A 17,724-nucleotide genomic window follows, 5' to 3' on the forward strand; every position below is an offset into this window, starting at 1 on the left:
TTTTTTATGGAGGTGATCATTAAAAAAATCGCTTATGTACAGCGATGTACTTAAATTAGTATGAGCTATTTTCAGATAATTTGAGAATGTGATCGATTCCACTTTAGGATTCAATCTAATAGTAGTTGAACTCTTCCGTCTCTGAAGAATTAAGTGGTTTAACAACATGTCTAAGAGAAGAAACAGATCAAAACACTGTCCATATGACTTTCAGTGTTTTGCCAGTTATAAATATTAGATATAATAATTATTTATAAATTATAGTAAACATATATGTTGGGGCCCTCCCCCTGCCATGTGGTCCTGGGAGAGGGGCCCTGGGGCGGAGGCATGGGGTTTTCCTAGCCCCTGGGCAGCCTCGTTCCCCATTGGTTGTTTTGTGTGTCCCTGCGCGGGCAAGGACCCTCGGTCCCAGGACTGTAGGAGTTCCTCGACAGAGCTCCGGCCATGCGGCTGGAGAAATAAACATCTCTGAAACATCTAGCAAGAATCTGTCCATATATATTTCTTTTCCACGGGCCTCGTTGTCTGATACGCGTGTTACAGTATCTGCACTGTAACACATCTATGTTATTAGAAATAGAAGCCAGTTATATTTGCAGTAATTGTCTATAAAATATGTGGCATTTAGAGAACTGCATCCTTGTTTGAGCATCTGAGGAATGTCCTTTATTCAGGGATTTCTCCAGCAGAGGCTACTGAAAGAGCAGGGATGGCAGTAAAGTGTTGATTCCTTTCCCAAGTACGTAAGGCACATTGGAAGGAAGCAGGAGTTGTAGGGGGTTGGCAGGAGAAGCATTTTACTAACATGCTTTGTGGCTGTTGTTGTGCCCTCACAGCACAAAAGGACATCTGACTCTTGCAGAGGGCAGAGAAATAGAGGGATGACAGTGATTAACTGGTTTCCCTGCTGAGTAAAATGGATCATATTCTCTCTCTGCAAAGAGAAACTTGTGCTTGTCCATGTTTACTTTGTTTTGACTCCCAGCAAAAAGCCAGATCCCGGGTGGTTATTTGTTTTTGAAGTACAACCCAGTTACTCCAGTGACACACCTGCCCAGGGTGTGGGGCCTTAAAGCACCACCCAGAGGGATGCAAGGTGTGGGCACCATGCTGGGGCAGCCTGGCCACCATCTGTAGTGGTTTCCTGTCTCCATGGCAGCCAGAGGCATCCTGGAGCAATCATCTCTGTTCCTGTGACTGCATCCCAGATCCAGAGCAGGGAGCAGAAGGCCAGGCCTGCGTTTGGCAGGAAATGGCCCAGGTCTCTCCAAGTGTTTGTTGGCTGGCCATCTGTGGGGTGAGCGAAATTCCAGCGTGTCTTTAAAGGGCAGGAACATCTCCTCTGTTCTCTTGTGCCACCTCAAGCTGTGTAAGGACTGCTATTTTCCTCTTCTGAAACAAGTTCTATTGAGCCTGTCTGGGCTGTAAAATGGTATGGAAGGATTGGGAAGTTAAGACTTTTCCTGTCATCGTTATCATCAGAGCCCAACATTGCTAGGAGATGAACATGCTTTGGTACCACTGCTGAGTCATTCTCTGGGTTTCCACAGCTGACACTTCCTCACTTTGAGATTGGCCATGAGCCTAGGCTAAAAAGGGTTAGAATTAACTATTATTTTTAGGTTAGTGAAGCCCAGCTTTAGCTGAGCTTATTAGCCCAGTGTTAATTGTGTTTAAGACAATTGCTTTAAATTGTTACTAAACACATTATGTGTTGTTAATTCTGCCATAAAGATTATGCTGAGTCCTTGGATTAGGAACTGATTAAGAACCACTAATGTGCCAGATCTCTGGATAAGCTATAATGAATTATTCATCCTGTTATCCCAGTGCAATCACAATAATGTCTTGGTGCTAATTAGCAGGTGGATAGGCTGACACAAAGTTAGGAATACCCAGGAGATATTTTATTCAACCTATATTCTAATTCCTGATGATAAATATATTTTCTGGCCTTATAATTTATTTCTTACTCAATGTAAACAAGTCTTATTTTTCTTTCTATTATTTCAACTTTCGTTTTTAAAAATCAATTACTTTTTTAGGGCTAACTGGCCTGAGAGCTGAAGCTTTTAGCAGCTTCTGGGACAGCTGTGTGCCAGTTTTACTATTATTCCTCACTATAATACTTTGTCCATTTTGGTGAGCTGCATGTTACCATTTCTTTTATTATGTGTGATCTTTATTGTCTTGTACCAATCAGAGCAGAATTTGTCTTATTTGTAATTCATCTGTAACTTGTATGTTCACTTGTAAAGCATGGAACTTATTGTGGTAATGAATTAGATATTTGTGCATATTAATCTTTATTACTTAAGGCAACACAATTTATAATAGATTTTGGTTTTGCTTGGCCATTAGTAATTACTCTATTTTTTCCTCTTTCTCCCTTGTAAGTAAATTCTCAGCATTTCATTTTGTTTTACTTTATGTTTGCATATATCACTGTTCATCAAAGGGATTTATCAGAAGTCAAACTAAAGGACTTTGTCTTTCATTTTGCTACAATTTCTTAAAGATTCCTAGTTTTTGAAATAAGAATGCAGCCTGAAGCATAGCTTAAGGCAGATGTTTCAGTCTCACAGCTCAGCCTGAAAAAACCCAACCCACAAACCAAAACAGTCCTCACCACCTATTTCCCACTTGATTTCTTCTCTAGGAGTCATTTCCCTTCATTTTTTGCTGACCCTGCTGAGATATCCTTCCACTCCTCTGCAGAAATACATTCTGATAACTCCATGAAGATGTAACTGGTTGATGAGACCTGTTGATTGTCTGAGAATGCCCAGCTTAGCCTGATTTTTGTGTGAGATGTGCAGCTGGCTGCTCCATGAATATCTTTTGATTTAGGGAGGAAGTGTACGAGGACAGAAGAATAACTTGGGGAAACCGCTGCTGGCCTTCTTTGTGTCTGTCTCTGGTGTTTGTGTTTCTGCTCATCAGCAGCGTGAAATATTTATTCTCCCTTTCCTCTCCTCCTCCTCCCCTTTTCCTGTTTCTCTCCCTCAGCCACCACATCCTTGCTAGTGCTGCCTATCTCTGAGAATTTTCTTCCCTCTCTCAGTTCCCACTCTGCTGTGTGTGATTAAGCACATGGAAAATTTCCAGCCTAATGACTGCAGGGTTTTGCAATGAAACCCCTTGGAGATTTACTGAGTGGGCTGCTCTGACGGAGTTGGACCTATGAGCCCTAATGCCTGCCTTTGTAGGGACTTGGAAAGTGCTTGGCATATTAAACGTGTTGTTGCTACCTGAGTAACAGCAACAATCTGCATGAGGTCTTGAGGTACAAAAATGTTTCCTTGTGATGAACTGTACAAAGTCCTTCATATAGAAATTTGCTCTTTTCCTTTGTGTTGAACTGTACAGACAGCTGAACTGATGGGCACTGCTGCCAGTGACTTGTGAGAGTCTGTGGGTTAGTCTGAGACAAATATCTCATCTGCAGCCATGCTCAAATTAGGTTTCTAAATTTCACATTATTTGAATTTTGGGTCTGAATAGACCAGTTGAAGTTCATCTTCAACTGTAAAAACAAGTCACTTTTAGTAGAAGATGTCACAGCTGCAACCCTACATTGCTGAACTGCAATGTTTAAAATCACAATCCCTAGATCTGATTCTACATTAACTCCATCTGAAAAGAGTGGTGGGGGGCAATTACTGTGCTGATTAAATTATATTAAGGTTTTGCTTTAGAGAGAGACTATGTGAGGATGCCTTGCTGGATGCTGGATAGAAAAAAACTGTGTGATGGACTTGAAAGCTTCCTCAAGAACATTGCCCTAAGCTTTTAGCCTGCAGGCTGTCCTCAGAAGGCAGAGCTTTTTGTTCCTTTATCCTGCACTCAAGGCTGTGTACACGGATAAAACACTGTGTATCAATAAAGCTGGGCTTTTATTGCCAAGAAGCTTTTTCCCAGGGGTTTTATAGCCATTTAACATAAAGCTGGTAGTAACATTGTCTGCTGGCTGAGACTGTCCAGAACTAAAACAGGATTGAATGCAGAAAGGGTATTTGTATTCAGTAAACTCAAACATATGAGAGTATAACAGAATTAAAGAAAATTAAAGAAAATTAATCTAGAAAATTAGAAAGAAGGGACATTCTTCCATCTTGGTGAGGGTCTGAAGGAGCTTTCAGTAAAAGGAAAACACATTTTCATTTGCCAGCTGGCCAGGTTCTTATTATTTGGCTTCAAGTACAAAGAACAGAAGGAAGAGGGCAAAGAAATCTTCTCTTCAAGCTCTGAACAGGCGTGGCAGCAATACCTGATTATTGGCATTGCTATGACAGAGCCCTGGGTAATCATCAGAGAATGGAAATATATTAGAAAATGTACCTATATATTCTATGTAGTGGGATTTCCTTCAGTGTCTCTGGAGATTTCTGACAGTTTCTTCTGGATTTTCAGAAGTCCCTCCAGTAAATCAGTATTTCAACTATGCCTGAACTTCCTATGACCATGCATGCTTTGCTTCAGCATCTCTGACCTAAATAACCTATCAGCAGTTATAGAATTAAGATTTTTTAAAACAAATCATAGTTCAAATTACTTAAAATTTTTCTTCTTTTGTTTTCTGGCTGTCTTCCAGTCCATCCATCCATTCCTTTCTCTTGCATCTGTCCCTCTTATAAAGTTCATATTTTTACCTCAATTATCTTTTATCCTGCTCTTCCCTGAGCCCTCCTTTGTCCTTTCTGACCTATCTTCCCACTTAAAATACTTTCTTCCTGGCCTCATGGAGCATTGCTATGGTGACCACATGACATCATTGCACTGGGAACAGTTGCCTAGGAAACCATATGATGTCATTGCACTGGAGGCAGTTGCCATGGTTACTGAGTTGGCTGAGGTAACTGGGAAAAAGGGTTTGTCATCTGACGGGTGCCAGGAAATGTTCCCATTAACTGGAATAAAGAAGAGACTTTTATTTATATTTTTGTGTTCCAGGGAGGGCCGCCTGTGACTCAAAGACCCCATTGCTTTACGTCCTGTAACGTTCTCCGGCTGGGCCATTTCCATTGGTCTCTGGGATCTTGCCCACTTGTTTCTGTGAACATCAAGCCACAATAAAATGGAGAAAAGCTGTGTTGTCCTGTGTTTCTGCATGAGATGGAATTGCAGCTTTTACTGCTCTTTGATTTTTCCTGTTTGGTTCCTTTGGTTTCTGAGATAAATAGCTCAGCCCAGTATTCATCCCAGCAGACATCAGAGGTGCAGTAACAGTGAATGTCACAGCCTGAGCTTGCTGCGTCTACACCAGGCTTTGTGCGTGTCTATAATTTGTTTTCCACTTCTTTCCTACCTTTCCCAATTTCTATTTCATCACTGCTGACATGTATCTGTCTTGTTTTAATAATTCCAGCAGTTCCCAGAAATGTCCTGTGTGAAAGATGAAGCAGAGGTTAAATAAGAAGTAGGAGGCAGCTAGTAGAGATGAGGAAGGTACGCAAGAACAAGTTTAGTGAGCGTGTGTGATTCATGTAGGGATGTGGGGAAGTAAACAGTGGTTAGCACTGTTTGTGACGTGTAGATCTGTACCTCTGGCAGCTTTTGTGTATATACATAAACATACATGCAATTGCTCTATGGATAAATAAGTAACTTCTAATGAAAATAAGCTTTTCCAAACTTTCTGCAATTTGAGTGAATTACATGTCTAGGGCATGTTAGTCAAATTATGCATGTATAAGTGTCTGTCTCCACATCTCATCTAAAGTTTCTGCTCTCAGAACCCCTGCAGATGCTCTGGAGTTCACTAGAAACTGGAATGAGCCCTTCTTTGGCCCCACTGTGTGCAGTCATCTTCAAGCTGAAAATCAAAATCCTTACAATTACTGTGGAGCTGCAAACAGGAATGCAGTCAAAGAAGCTATGGAGAGTGCTGGTGGCAGGCCAGATAATGAGGAGTTTTGGGGCACCTGAACTATTCATTGAAATCAAGGACTCCAGAAATGTTGGGAGTAGGCTGGAATGGGGATAACATCTCAGTTCTGGCATAACTAGGAGAAAAATCCAGAAGAGGGAACGTGACTTCATTGAGCAGGGAACAGAATTTCCACTTAGGTGCAGGGGGAAGCAAGGGGATAGAGGTTGGGGTTTTTTGGTATTTGTTTATCTTGGATTCCCCTCCTTATGCTTTACAAATACTGTCTGATTGACTGTTTATTTGTTCAGCATACTGAACAAAGAAATCTCAGCCTTTGTGCCAGAGTAACTGTAAAAGACAGTTGTCCTTCATACCTGAAATAATTTAATTTAATTTTAATCAGATGGCAAGGAACAGAACAGCTCATAGAGGGGGAAAGCAGCAGCCAGTCTGTGCTCAGGTGTTCCCAACAATCAAGTGAGACATTAATAGTCACTTGCTTGTGCTTCAGATCTGCATGTAAATTCTTGAATTCCAGTTTGGTAACAGTGTCTAGTTATCAACATACAGTGGTGGGATTTGCAGATCAAGCTGTTCTGTTCATGGTGAGCAAAGGGACTTGAATCACTGTAAAATACGTGTCAGTAATCACGGCCTTTCCTGGGCTTTAAGGAACTGGAACAACCTTGCAGTTACTAGTCTGGGATGCTGCTGAATCTGTAATTGAAGGGATATTTTATCCTACTATTAATGGCCACTTGTGTTACTTTTTCTGTTAACTGAACTTCAGAATGACCCCTGAACTTGGGTTTGTTTTATTTCAACACTCTACCTGGCAATTTGAGGTTATTGTATTTAAGTACATTTTAAACATTTATGTTTGGATGACATTTATTGGTAAAACATGAGAAAGAAAGCAAGAAACTTGGCTGTATTTGTTTAACTGTCAGGGACGTGTGGGAAAAGGTTGGTAGAGCTTATGGGGTTTTGGTAAATTTTACCTGAAATCCACATGTTTGTGATTCATATTCCAGCTTTTCCTGTCTCTAGACTTTCACCAGTGTCAGGTTTCTGTAAATATTTAAATAATAATTGTATGCTCTGCAATAGCAATGCTGGAGATCTCGAGTGGTACAGAATTATAGATTTGTTTTCCACCAGTGTGAACCACTTGGAGTTTTTACGTGGTGAAATTCTGTGAGTATCAGTGGAGCTGGTTTGTGGTGCTGCAGGACAGTCCTGTGAGAGCTCAGCTTTTGCTGGCTAGTGCTTCCATCTGCTGGAGGACTTTGTTTGCACAGAATTCACTCTGTACTGTACTCAGAGATATAAAATCTTGCTCGTTAAAACCCCAAAGATTTAGTGATCATTAGTTACTATAACAAAAACAGTTCATCTGGGATTTTAAGCAGCTAACACAAATCACTTAGGTGCTCTTTTAGTTACGTCTAAAAGATGTAACACTCTGCCTAGCTGGAATCAGTACTCTTATGTTTTATTCTAAAATACAATAACTTACACAGTAGTAATATAAGTTAAAGTACATATACTACAAACATCTTCCCAGTGGGTGATTTTGTGACTTGTGACTCAAACTGGTGCTTTCACTGAGAGACTGCAGAGGCTGTAGGACTGTCCCTTTCCACATCATGGCCAAGCAGGATGGGGGCAGATAGCCATTGGGACAGGATGTATTTCAGTGCTGGGACTAGAAAGTTCACTCAGTATTATTTACACTGCCACAGTACATCAGGATCTGTGCTCCTAAAGCATATTTTTGAATTTTGGAATTAACTTATTTTGCAGCAAACTTGAGAACTTCGAAAAAACTTGTGTCTGGAGACACTCTAGCCCAGCTAACAGAGTACTTCCCAGCCCACCTTTATCTCCTTAATGAGTTATTTTCTCATTCTTTCCTGCAAATACATTGATTTATTGAAAGAACAGCATGAGGTGGTTATTCCATCCTTGCATTATTTTTTTATTCTTATTAGGTTGTGTAGGAAAAGTGTGCAAATAAAAAAACCCCACCCCAAATCATAAAATGTATAAATAGGGTTTGTTCTGTGTTACTTGTTGTTTATGACAGTGTTGTTAAGAGTAGTGATATCAGAACACCTTCGGACTTGATACAGTGGCATTACAAATAAATACAGCATTCTTATATTAGATATACATTGTAAACTTATAAATATAAAATTAGATATGAAGTGAATTATAAAGTATATATAAAATTTATAAGCTTATATATAAGATTAGATGTACAAGGATCATTTTAGAGGAATTCATACAAACTATGTAGGTTCTTACATACAGTATAATCCTAGATGAGGATTACGTACTGAGATATGTTTATTTATATTTATTTAAAAATACTAATTCAATAAACAATAAAAAGGACAATAAACAATAAAGTCAGAGCACTTTGCCCCTGCTTACCTTCAATCTCTGCAGTTCTGTGCCCTTTGGGATCATTATTTCACTTGATAAGTATCTTCCACTGTGCTCATGAAAGTTTGACATGTCCTTCAACAGCCAACCCTGTGGAACACATCAGCTTCATCTCCTTGAAATCCCTGGGCTCCACAGGGCGAGTGTCATTTGGGTGTTGGACTTTCCTATGCAGGGACCACGCCAAGTGTCCTTTGCTTTAAGGCAGGGAGTTGGAACATGGTCAAACACCAAACACAGGGATGGGTTTCAGGAGCTTGATGTTTTTAAAATGATGAGTGGTAGGAAACAGAGGCTTTAGATTTGCTTTTGTTGTTCTTCTACTGCTAAGGAAAAATAATTCAAGGTGTCTTTCACTGATGGCACTATGTTTTGTAAGTAAATTGATTCCATATGTGTGTGGGTTTGTGCTTTTTTGAAAATAAACAGCTCAGTACTTCTAGGCAGCATATATTCTGCTCTGGGTGTTGAGAATGTGGGAAACGAATTTGTAAATGGTATGAACACTACAGTCTATGTCCAAAATCCATAATTGGTGTGGACAAACAGCTACTGTTTACCTTAGCAGCCATCAGAAGCTATCTTTGATGAGGATTAATTGAGCTGGATGTGCAGTTTAAAAAATCATGTGGAGTCCAGCAGCAAAACTTTAGGCAGTTATTGTTTTCCTTGTATTGTAACTTCATTTGCAGGGCAACAATATCTGAAGGTCCCATTGGTAGTAATTTAATGAAGAGGATTTCCTTGGATTTTAAGAAAACCCCCAGGCTGTCCATCCATCGTGTTATTATATATGCAAATAAAGGCAAAAGAAGTGCTTTTCCCTGAGTGCCCATGCCGGAGCACATTCCATTGCTGATGTGTGTGCTTTCATCCTCAGAGTGTTTTGGCTATCAATATCTTTATGGCTCACATACCTTAGCAGGCTGTAACTCACACCTGCAAGTCTCTACACAGGAGGCTTTAATTTCTTTTTACTGCCTGTGAACTGAGATGAAGCTACTTACTCTCCTTGTTAATGGATGCATTTGTTCTTGCTGCTTCAAACTGTTTTCTCAAAAAGTGATTAGTAATTTAGTATTTAGCCAATTGTCAATTTTTAATTTTCACTAAGAATCTACTTAAAGTGGCCTTAAGTGCCTCTTGAGTGATGTCATAACTTTGGACAGTGCCACATCCCAGGGAAATTATGTTTTATGTCCTTCATATAGTATTGTAAACACAGAGATGTTGGGATGTTGGGTTGATGGACATGGTTCAAATCATAAATTGGCATAAAATTTCAGAACCAGTTCCCTAGCAGGTGAAGAGCACGAATGCAAAATTGTCACCCCAGTTGTCCATGATCAGAGTCACAAGAACTGATGGCAAACTTTTCATTGCATAAAGTAATAGGCAGAAAATGTTTTCCACTGAAAAATGTATTTATGCCACATTAAACACAGTAATGCTCCTTAACTTTGAAGATAATATTGTTTATTTTAAAGGAAGAAAAGTGTCTGTGTGTGTACAGGAGGAGTGGGAGGGTGAGTATTGATTTGAGCAGTTGAATCATGGAAATCAATTTGCTTTTCAGTTCCTGGAGAATGGCATTGCAGCTGGTGGTTCGTGACTGCCTCATCCTTTGTGTCATTGATGGGGTAGAGAGCAATTCTGTTCTGAAGCAGAGAGCTGCTATGCCTTGGATGCTTTGTTAAACTGGGAATAATGATTTATTTCCAGTGGTTGAATGATGTCAGCAACATTCACAGGTGAAACTGTGGCTGATGTACCTGTTTGCAAGCTTTATAGAAATTGTCTTCTCTACACTTTTGCTATTATAGAATATCCTGAGCTGGAACGGATCCACAAGGATCATTGATTCAAAGTCCTGGCCCTGCACAAGACACCCCAAGAATCCCACCATGTGCCTGAGCACGTTCTCCAAATGCTTCTTGAGCTCTGGCAGGGTTGGTGCAAGCTGGGGCTGCTCTGTTGTGCAGTGTCGAGGTCGGTTTTCAGTGTCATTCTCTTCCATCTTGTGAAGCAGCAAACAGAGGCAGTTTTGTTTTAGCATTCTAAATGTTTGGTGATGCTCAGCTTGGTGCAGAAGCAGTCAGGGAGTCCTCATTACACTGATCGAGCCCAGTGTGATGGGAGAGAAACGAGACAGGGTTCTCTGCCTACACAAGCTTGCCTGATGTAAGAGTTTTGCTGTCTTTTTTCCTTCCCTGTGCCACCTGTACTGGTTCAGTGCACACCTTATCTATTAATATCAATTATGTTCAGTCTGATTTGCAAGATGTCTCCCATACTAATTGTTCCATTGTAAATTTTGGTGCTCCTTCCACCTTCTCTTTTCCTCCCTATCTATTACATCTTGTTTCCACATGTTTAATAATCCTTTCATTGTGTTTCTTGGTTCAGATGCAACAATAGAACACTCTTTTTCCATGTTTGGAATTGTTTCTTTCTAAGTTTCTGATTGCTTTAATAAATAAGCCAAACAGATGAGTGCTGATTGTAACTTTCCTCTTTTTTTCAGTCCTGATGCCAGTGGATGTCAGGCTCCCTTAACTCTGAGCACTGCATGGATTACTGGTTAGTAAATGTTTTAAGGTGCTTATGGATCACATGGTTGTACTCTGCTACTTGCATCAGCTACTATGTGAATGACAGTCTAAGAACATAAATGACTTAATTACCTGACACTTTGTGTTAGGGTGTCCCACCCCTTTTTACCTTTGCTGTTGTCATAGTGTTAGGAAGGTTGGAGCCAGCCAAGACTTATATGGTTGCTTTCATGGACATGATACTAAAAAAAAAGTCTTCATCTCTATCACTAAACTTTTCCAGACTTGTACCGGGACCTTTTATATTCGTTGTGAAACAGAATGTTGAGGTGCTTAAGAGTGGCACTGTGATGATCTCTGCTGACTTCAGCCACAGGAGTTCGCTGTGCCTGTGCATATTCAGCACAAGTCTCTTTTTTCACCAGTATAGTTTGTGTAGTTTAGGGTTTTTTTTCTGTGGATACCCTCTGTTGGATCACAAAGCATGTTGAAGTTCTGTAACAGAATGCAGCCTATTCCCTGTAACAAGTTGTTCCATAGAAAAACATGAAATTAGATAGGTAACTTGTTTTTTCTCCAAGCTTTCTTCCAGATAAACCACAGTGCAGCCTTACTGGACAAATTTAATTCCTGAAATAAAATTATGCTGCTTTTTTTATTGTAGAATATTTAAGGGGATAACCACGGAGTTAATGAAATTTACTGATGTAAAGTAAGTGAAGATGGTCTTTGCATGAATAAGGACTTAGATACTAAAACCAGGAAACTGCAGTTGGAGCACTTCTATAAAGACTAGGGAAGGCTCTTGCTCTTCTGCCAGTGTGGTCCTTGCTTTGTCAAAGGGTAGATCCACTCTTCTGTATTCATGTTTTAGAAACCTTATCAGCAGGGGTCTCTGGCATGGTCCTGTACACAGCTCATGTACAAACCTTATTAAAAAGCACATGATGTGTTTGTTGCCAAGGAAACATAAGCCATTAAGCCCTAGAAACATAATTCATAAAACCAAAATTTTAGCTATTAACGTCTACTTTCTCCATTAGTGCCATGAAACCTCCATGAAACAGCCTTGCAGTCTCCAGCTAATGGGTATGACATAACTGGGAATGAGGAGGGGAAATGAGGGATTGCAATTCACTGAGCTCGAAGTACAGCTGGAGTAAGGAGAGTGCAGGACTGGGTATGTTTTCATCTCTTGTGTTCCTAAGCCACTGAGCACCTGTTTATCCCACTCCTGTTACTGTACATTATCAATCACATTAAAGACAAGTCTTTGCTAAGCAAGGAAAGATCAGGCCTGTATTTTCCAACAGGTCTATTTGGAATATGACAATAAAAATTAGGAGTGGGAAAGGAAAAAGTGAAGTATTTTCTATTGGTTTCAGATTTAATATCTTAGTAATTTTAATTTTTACTTCTCTGGATTTAGTATGTGTATTCTGTTATAATTAGATAGGTCACAATGAGTTTAACATGAATTGCGGTTATAGATAGTTTTTGTTCCGTTTTGTTTTGGTCATTCTCAATTTGTTCTTAAAATCTGGAAGCTCTATTCTTCCTCTTCCTCCTTCTCTTTTTAGAAATTAAATTGTATTCATTAATTTTTTTTCATACTAATACTGAAAAGCACTTAGAAACTTCTTGTGAAGAATCCACTGTGGCTTCACAGGTGCTCTGTGCCAAAAATCCACTGTACTTGTATTCTAGGAAATATTTCTTGCAGAAAAATGAGGAGTAAAGTGAATGTGGCTCTATTTTTGTCTAGTATAAACTGTTAGTTGCCACTCCCAAGTGCTGTCCAGGACCACCATCAGTCAGGATCCCAAGGCTGGCCTGAGTTAATTGTTGACACCTTGTGGTCACGCATGTTCAGCTTTGGGATCAAGAAGCCAAAGGGAAGTCAGGGTCCTTACTGCACCTTATTCTCAGGCATTCCACCGATTTTGAACCATCATTTCTGTATTTGAGAGCAGAATTAACATTGCTATCTGAAAAAAGTGCTGAATTGTAATGGGGTGAGGCTAATGAATCACTGCGATATGTAGCCTCAGTCACCAAGTCATCCATCAACAATTAAGTGCAATAAATCAATTACAGTCAGTTGATGAAGTCCATTGCCAGCTTTGTCCAGACTTTATTTGGGCACCTCTCCTGGAGCTCTGGAGAGATCTGTGCAGGAACAGAGCAGTGATTAGGAGCTCCCAGACTTTGCACCCACAGCCCTGGTATGGTTTCAGTCAGCTCATACACAGTTTTTGCTCTGATTGGTCACAATGAAGTGTGGCACCAAGGTACACTCTGCTTTCTCCAGCGTTTTATGGGACTTTGCCTGATAACAGCCTCAAGGATTTGGCAGTGAGTGATTAGTAAAAAATGAGGATATGACACTTCTGCCTTTTTCCGTGGCATAATTGTGAGAATGTGCATCAAAACTCTGACTTGTGAGCCTGTAGACCTGAGTGCACAGATGAGCTTGTCAAACAGCCCTGTGCAGCAGGGAAGACTTAAAGAAAAGGAAATGTGTCAGAGATCTCCAGATAACATAATTTAGTTTGAAGTGGTCCTCTAGAGACCATGAAGGGCAGGGCTACCTTCAAAGCTAAATCGATTGCTCAGGGCCTTGTCCAACAAATTTTGAAAACCTCCAGGAACATAGATTTCTGTCTTTCTAGGCAACCTATTTCAAGACTTCAGCACTAATACTGAATTTTTTTCCTTCTATATCCACTCGTGATTTTTTCTGCCACAATCTGTGACCATTGCTTCTTGCCCTTGCACTGTTACCTCTAAGAAGTGTCTCTCTCTTATGTGTAATTGCCTTTTAAATGTTTGGTTATGACAACTGGATTCCTCTCCCAAACCTTCTCTTCTTGAGGCTGAACACACTCAGACCCTCAGCCTCCCCTCATATGCCATGTGGTACAGGCACTTCACTATTTCGTGACCCTTCCCTGAGCTCTCTCCAGTTGATCAGTATCACTTGACAAAAAGCCCAAGGTGGGACACAGTGTGCCAGGTGCTGCCTCACAGGTGTGAGCAGGGCTCCCTGCCCTGCCTGCTACCTGTGCTCTGCCAGTGCAGCCCTGGGTGCCCTCAGCAGAGACGTTGCCATCGCAGAGTTTGTGCTTGCTGCTAGCACAGTGTACCAAAGGATGTCCTCAAATGATCTGTGTCCTTATATCCATGTGTTTTCCTCTTCAAAGCAGGAAATCAGGACAATTGTATAATGCAGAAGTTTGTGGAGAAGTTTGTTCTTTGATATTAGCTTTTTTCCAGGTTCAATGTCAGGAAAAACACTGAACTACTGCAAGGGTAGTTGAGCTTCATGAGTGCCTGGATACTGTCCCATTTTTGATCTCCCATTCAAACACAATATGCTAGGCTGTGGCAAAAAGCATCCTGAGACTGGGAGAGACAACATTTCTGTTATTGGTGGGACTCCAATGCTTATTTGGCAAAGCAGCAACCAGCATGGAGCAGGGACTAAGCAGTGAGAAGGGAAGCCTTGAAATCTGGGCCTGCATTGCACTATTTTCGAGCAGTTTGGGACTTAAAATCTGCCACCACAATTTGGGAGGTGACCTCAGCCATGTAGGAATTTCTCGGCCCGTTGTTATGGATGCACAAGTATTAGTAGCAGGCTTCCTTTGTGCGGCTGTAGGGAATTGCCTTTACTCCTCTTACCTCTGACAGTGAAGGTATCCCCTTCTGTCCCCAAAATGTTGAACAAGTTCGTCTTGATGGATGTTATTTAACAGTGATTTGCTCATAAAGGTCACCTTGGCTCTGACATGGTGTGAGGCCCTGTGTTGGATTCACTGAAGCATCTGATCATGATGAAAAGTCTTACATGGTAAAATAAGTCTCCTTTCTCTTACTGCCAGTTGTTCTGGACTCTTAAGGAATCATTAACAAGTAGCAAAACAATAGCCACTCTAAATCAGTTTGGTGTCCTGTGATTGTACAACAATGATTACTATTCTCTACCCCTTGTGATCTCTTTAGAGAAAGTACAATTTAAATACTGTTTCAGTCAAGTGAGGTAACTTCTAATGTATGAACATGTAAAAATAGCTTTTTATGTGTTTCCTAATTTGGATGTTCAGCTTTCTTATAGAAACTCCTGTTACTGATAGGTAGGAAATCTCTTAGAATTTTTCAAAGTGGCAATGTAGTGTTAAAATGAATGTTTCAGGACATGGAAAGAATACCAACAAGTTGCAAATATACAGTTTTTCAGCAAACACGTGCTATTCCTTTGACAACTGAAAGGGCCTCACTGGTATTGTCATCAAATTACTTTTTTAAAAATAAATGTGTGATTTGCTTGCCCTCTAAAGTATTCAAATCAAATTTTATCTGCAAGCACAAATGGAAGCTCAAACTCTTAACAGTCCCTCTGGGCTACACCCAGAGTGTTCTGGAATGTGCATCTCCCATTCTATCTGTGATCTTTGCATGATGTTCCCTAAACATTTACTCTTCTTTTGCATGAACTTGAGGGAGGACCACAGACATTTGAGGAGTTAGAAGAGATTTTTGGTCTTCTGGGACTAATCTTTCAGAGCAGATTGTGAACTTGTATTCCAGTGTGATGTATTCCCTCTGGATGTGATCTGTCTGGATAGTGTTGGAAGCTACATTCTTAGCTGGGGTGACTTCAGTACTCCCCCTGATCTGCACAGGTCAGTCTTACAGTCCTCAGCACAGTTTCCAATAAGCAATGTCCTGATGATATGAAACTTGTTAACTAATGCTGAAAAATATGTTCCACATTCTACACACCCTTCTTAAATATAGTGTACTACACTATGCAACTGCATCTGAATCACCCCAGTTCCACACCTGCAAGGTTGTGAAAGTACAGGGCTTTTCAAAGCTCTCCGCCTTCTCCCCCTGTAAGCAGGTACAGAGAACCTGTCATCAATGCTAATCTCTCTGCCCAGTTACCACCCTCTTCACACTCCCAATCTGTGGTATGAGCTGGGCTGTCAAAAGCTTTATTCCAGGATCCTTGTTTCTGATAGATCCATATATGGATTTTACATGTTGTGTTAGTGTATGGGGGAAAAGCATAGGAATTATTACTGTAGGTACAGGAAACAGAACAAATGTAGCTGCTGAACAAACTGGATGTAGTTACGACCTGTTCTGTGGATCCATTACAGATCCTGCTGGGCCCCGAGCTTCCTGGCAGCTAAACAGGCTGTCAAAAGCTATCCAAGCCCACAGGAGCTTTTCCTTGTCAGCACTATTACTTGAAAAAATAGGTGAAGTTGTTATATCCTGCTGTTAAAACTGTTCTTTATTAGGCTCATATTGATTTCCCACTCCTAATTGCTAATAGTACCCTTCTCTGGCTTGAAAAAGTAAATTGGAAATGTGGAGTCCCCATAGGACCAAGATTACAACTTCTCTGAGGGTTTTTTTGGAGGGGGTGGGGAGCAAGGGAAAAGCATACCAGTAATTTCTCTCTGTTCCTTTAGTATTGGTATAATTATCCTATATGTGGATGTGTCATTGTTTTCATTTAACACTGTTGAGCTGAATAATTTGGTATATGGTAGTAAATGTGATTCTAGGCTGTAGCTACAGATTGTGCCATGGATTGGATGAATGAAAAATATTACTGTAATGACTGGTTTGGGTAGAAATGATAATTTTGTATCAAGTCTTGGAGCAAGAGCCTGACACCACTAAAGAGAAAGAAAAAAGGATACAATGCTGAATTTTTAGGTTTTTTATGGTAATCCTGGGATGGCAGGATGCTCCAGGAGGTTTTCTCCCTGAAGAACATTTCTTCTGGTAGAGAATATCCATAACTGAGTCCCACTCTCACCCCCTGTATTCCCTAGGTTCTGTAGTGGTTTGGGGAATACCTGCTCATCCAGTTAGTCGGGCTTTCTGCCGTTTTCGGTTCACAGATAACAGGAAAGATATAACTTTTGAAGCCAGTGTATTCCTGAATATTTTCCTCCTTGTGCCTGAGTGGTGCATTCTTAGGCGTAATCAGCCTCTGTGCTCCTGTAACAAAGGGGCAGGTGGCTCTAACTTTGGGAATGCTGATGGTCCTTGACTGTTGCCTCTGCTTTGAGCACCGATTCAAAACAGCGCTCTCGGCACAGTTTGAAACGTGACATCTAAAACATCAGCGACCTGCTTGCAGCAGGGGTTTAGCTGTGCCAAAACTGGGGGAGCTGATTTGTCTCAGCAAGAGCTAGAGACATTTTGAAGAGCTTCCTTCCTGTAAAGAGACTATTATATTTAATTATCAGTTTGTCTGTCTCAGTGTAGCTCCTTACATCATGATGTGAGGAAATAGATCTCATGGCACCTCTAAAGACCAAGCAGGGCTTTTTTTGATGTGCTGCTGTCAGCAAACACTCATCTGAAAATGTAAGCAACCAACTTGTGCCTCAGTCAAAATCCTGGAAACATCCACACCTATCAAGACGTCATCTCTCATCGTGTCCTGATGTTCTGATACACATGGAGAAATCCTCACCTAAATGCACACATAGACTGAAATAACATAGATCTAATGGATGAAACGATTGATCTCTGAGGCCCATGAATCCTTATAGAAATGTTCTTCTTCATTCAAAAGAACATTTAAAATCTATCCAAAGACTGCGTCACACTTTTTTTGGGGGGAGGTACCTCTGCAGAAATATATCTGGTAATTTATTGATATTATTTGTTTTCAGATGTCAGTATTTTTTTCACACTCTTCCTTATTGCTGTTTCTCTCCTTTCTTTTTCCAATAGTAATCTGTGTATAATCTGTTTTGTTGTTTGTTGGGGTTTTTTTGTTAAGTTTGTTTTCTTTTCCTTTGCCCCAGCAGG

General features: G+C 40.5%; 1 protein-coding gene across 1 annotated transcript in view; it reads left to right on the forward strand.

Moving 5' to 3' along the window:
• Positions 1-11,904: 11,904 nt before the first annotated feature.
• Positions 11,905-17,724, forward strand: part of SLC5A1 (solute carrier family 5 member 1) — a 35,999-nt gene continuing 30,179 nt past the window's right edge. Inside the window, exon 1 of the mRNA XM_017732240.1 lies at positions 11,905-12,058. The gene's annotated coding sequence lies outside the window, so the exon portion shown is untranslated. The remainder of the gene's footprint in view (positions 12,059-17,724) is intronic.

This window comes from Corvus brachyrhynchos, unplaced genomic scaffold (assembly GCF_000691975.1).
Source record: "Corvus brachyrhynchos isolate BGI_N302 unplaced genomic scaffold, ASM69197v1 scaffold864, whole genome shotgun sequence".
In the NCBI taxonomy this organism is placed as follows: Eukaryota; Metazoa; Chordata; class Aves; order Passeriformes; family Corvidae; genus Corvus; species Corvus brachyrhynchos.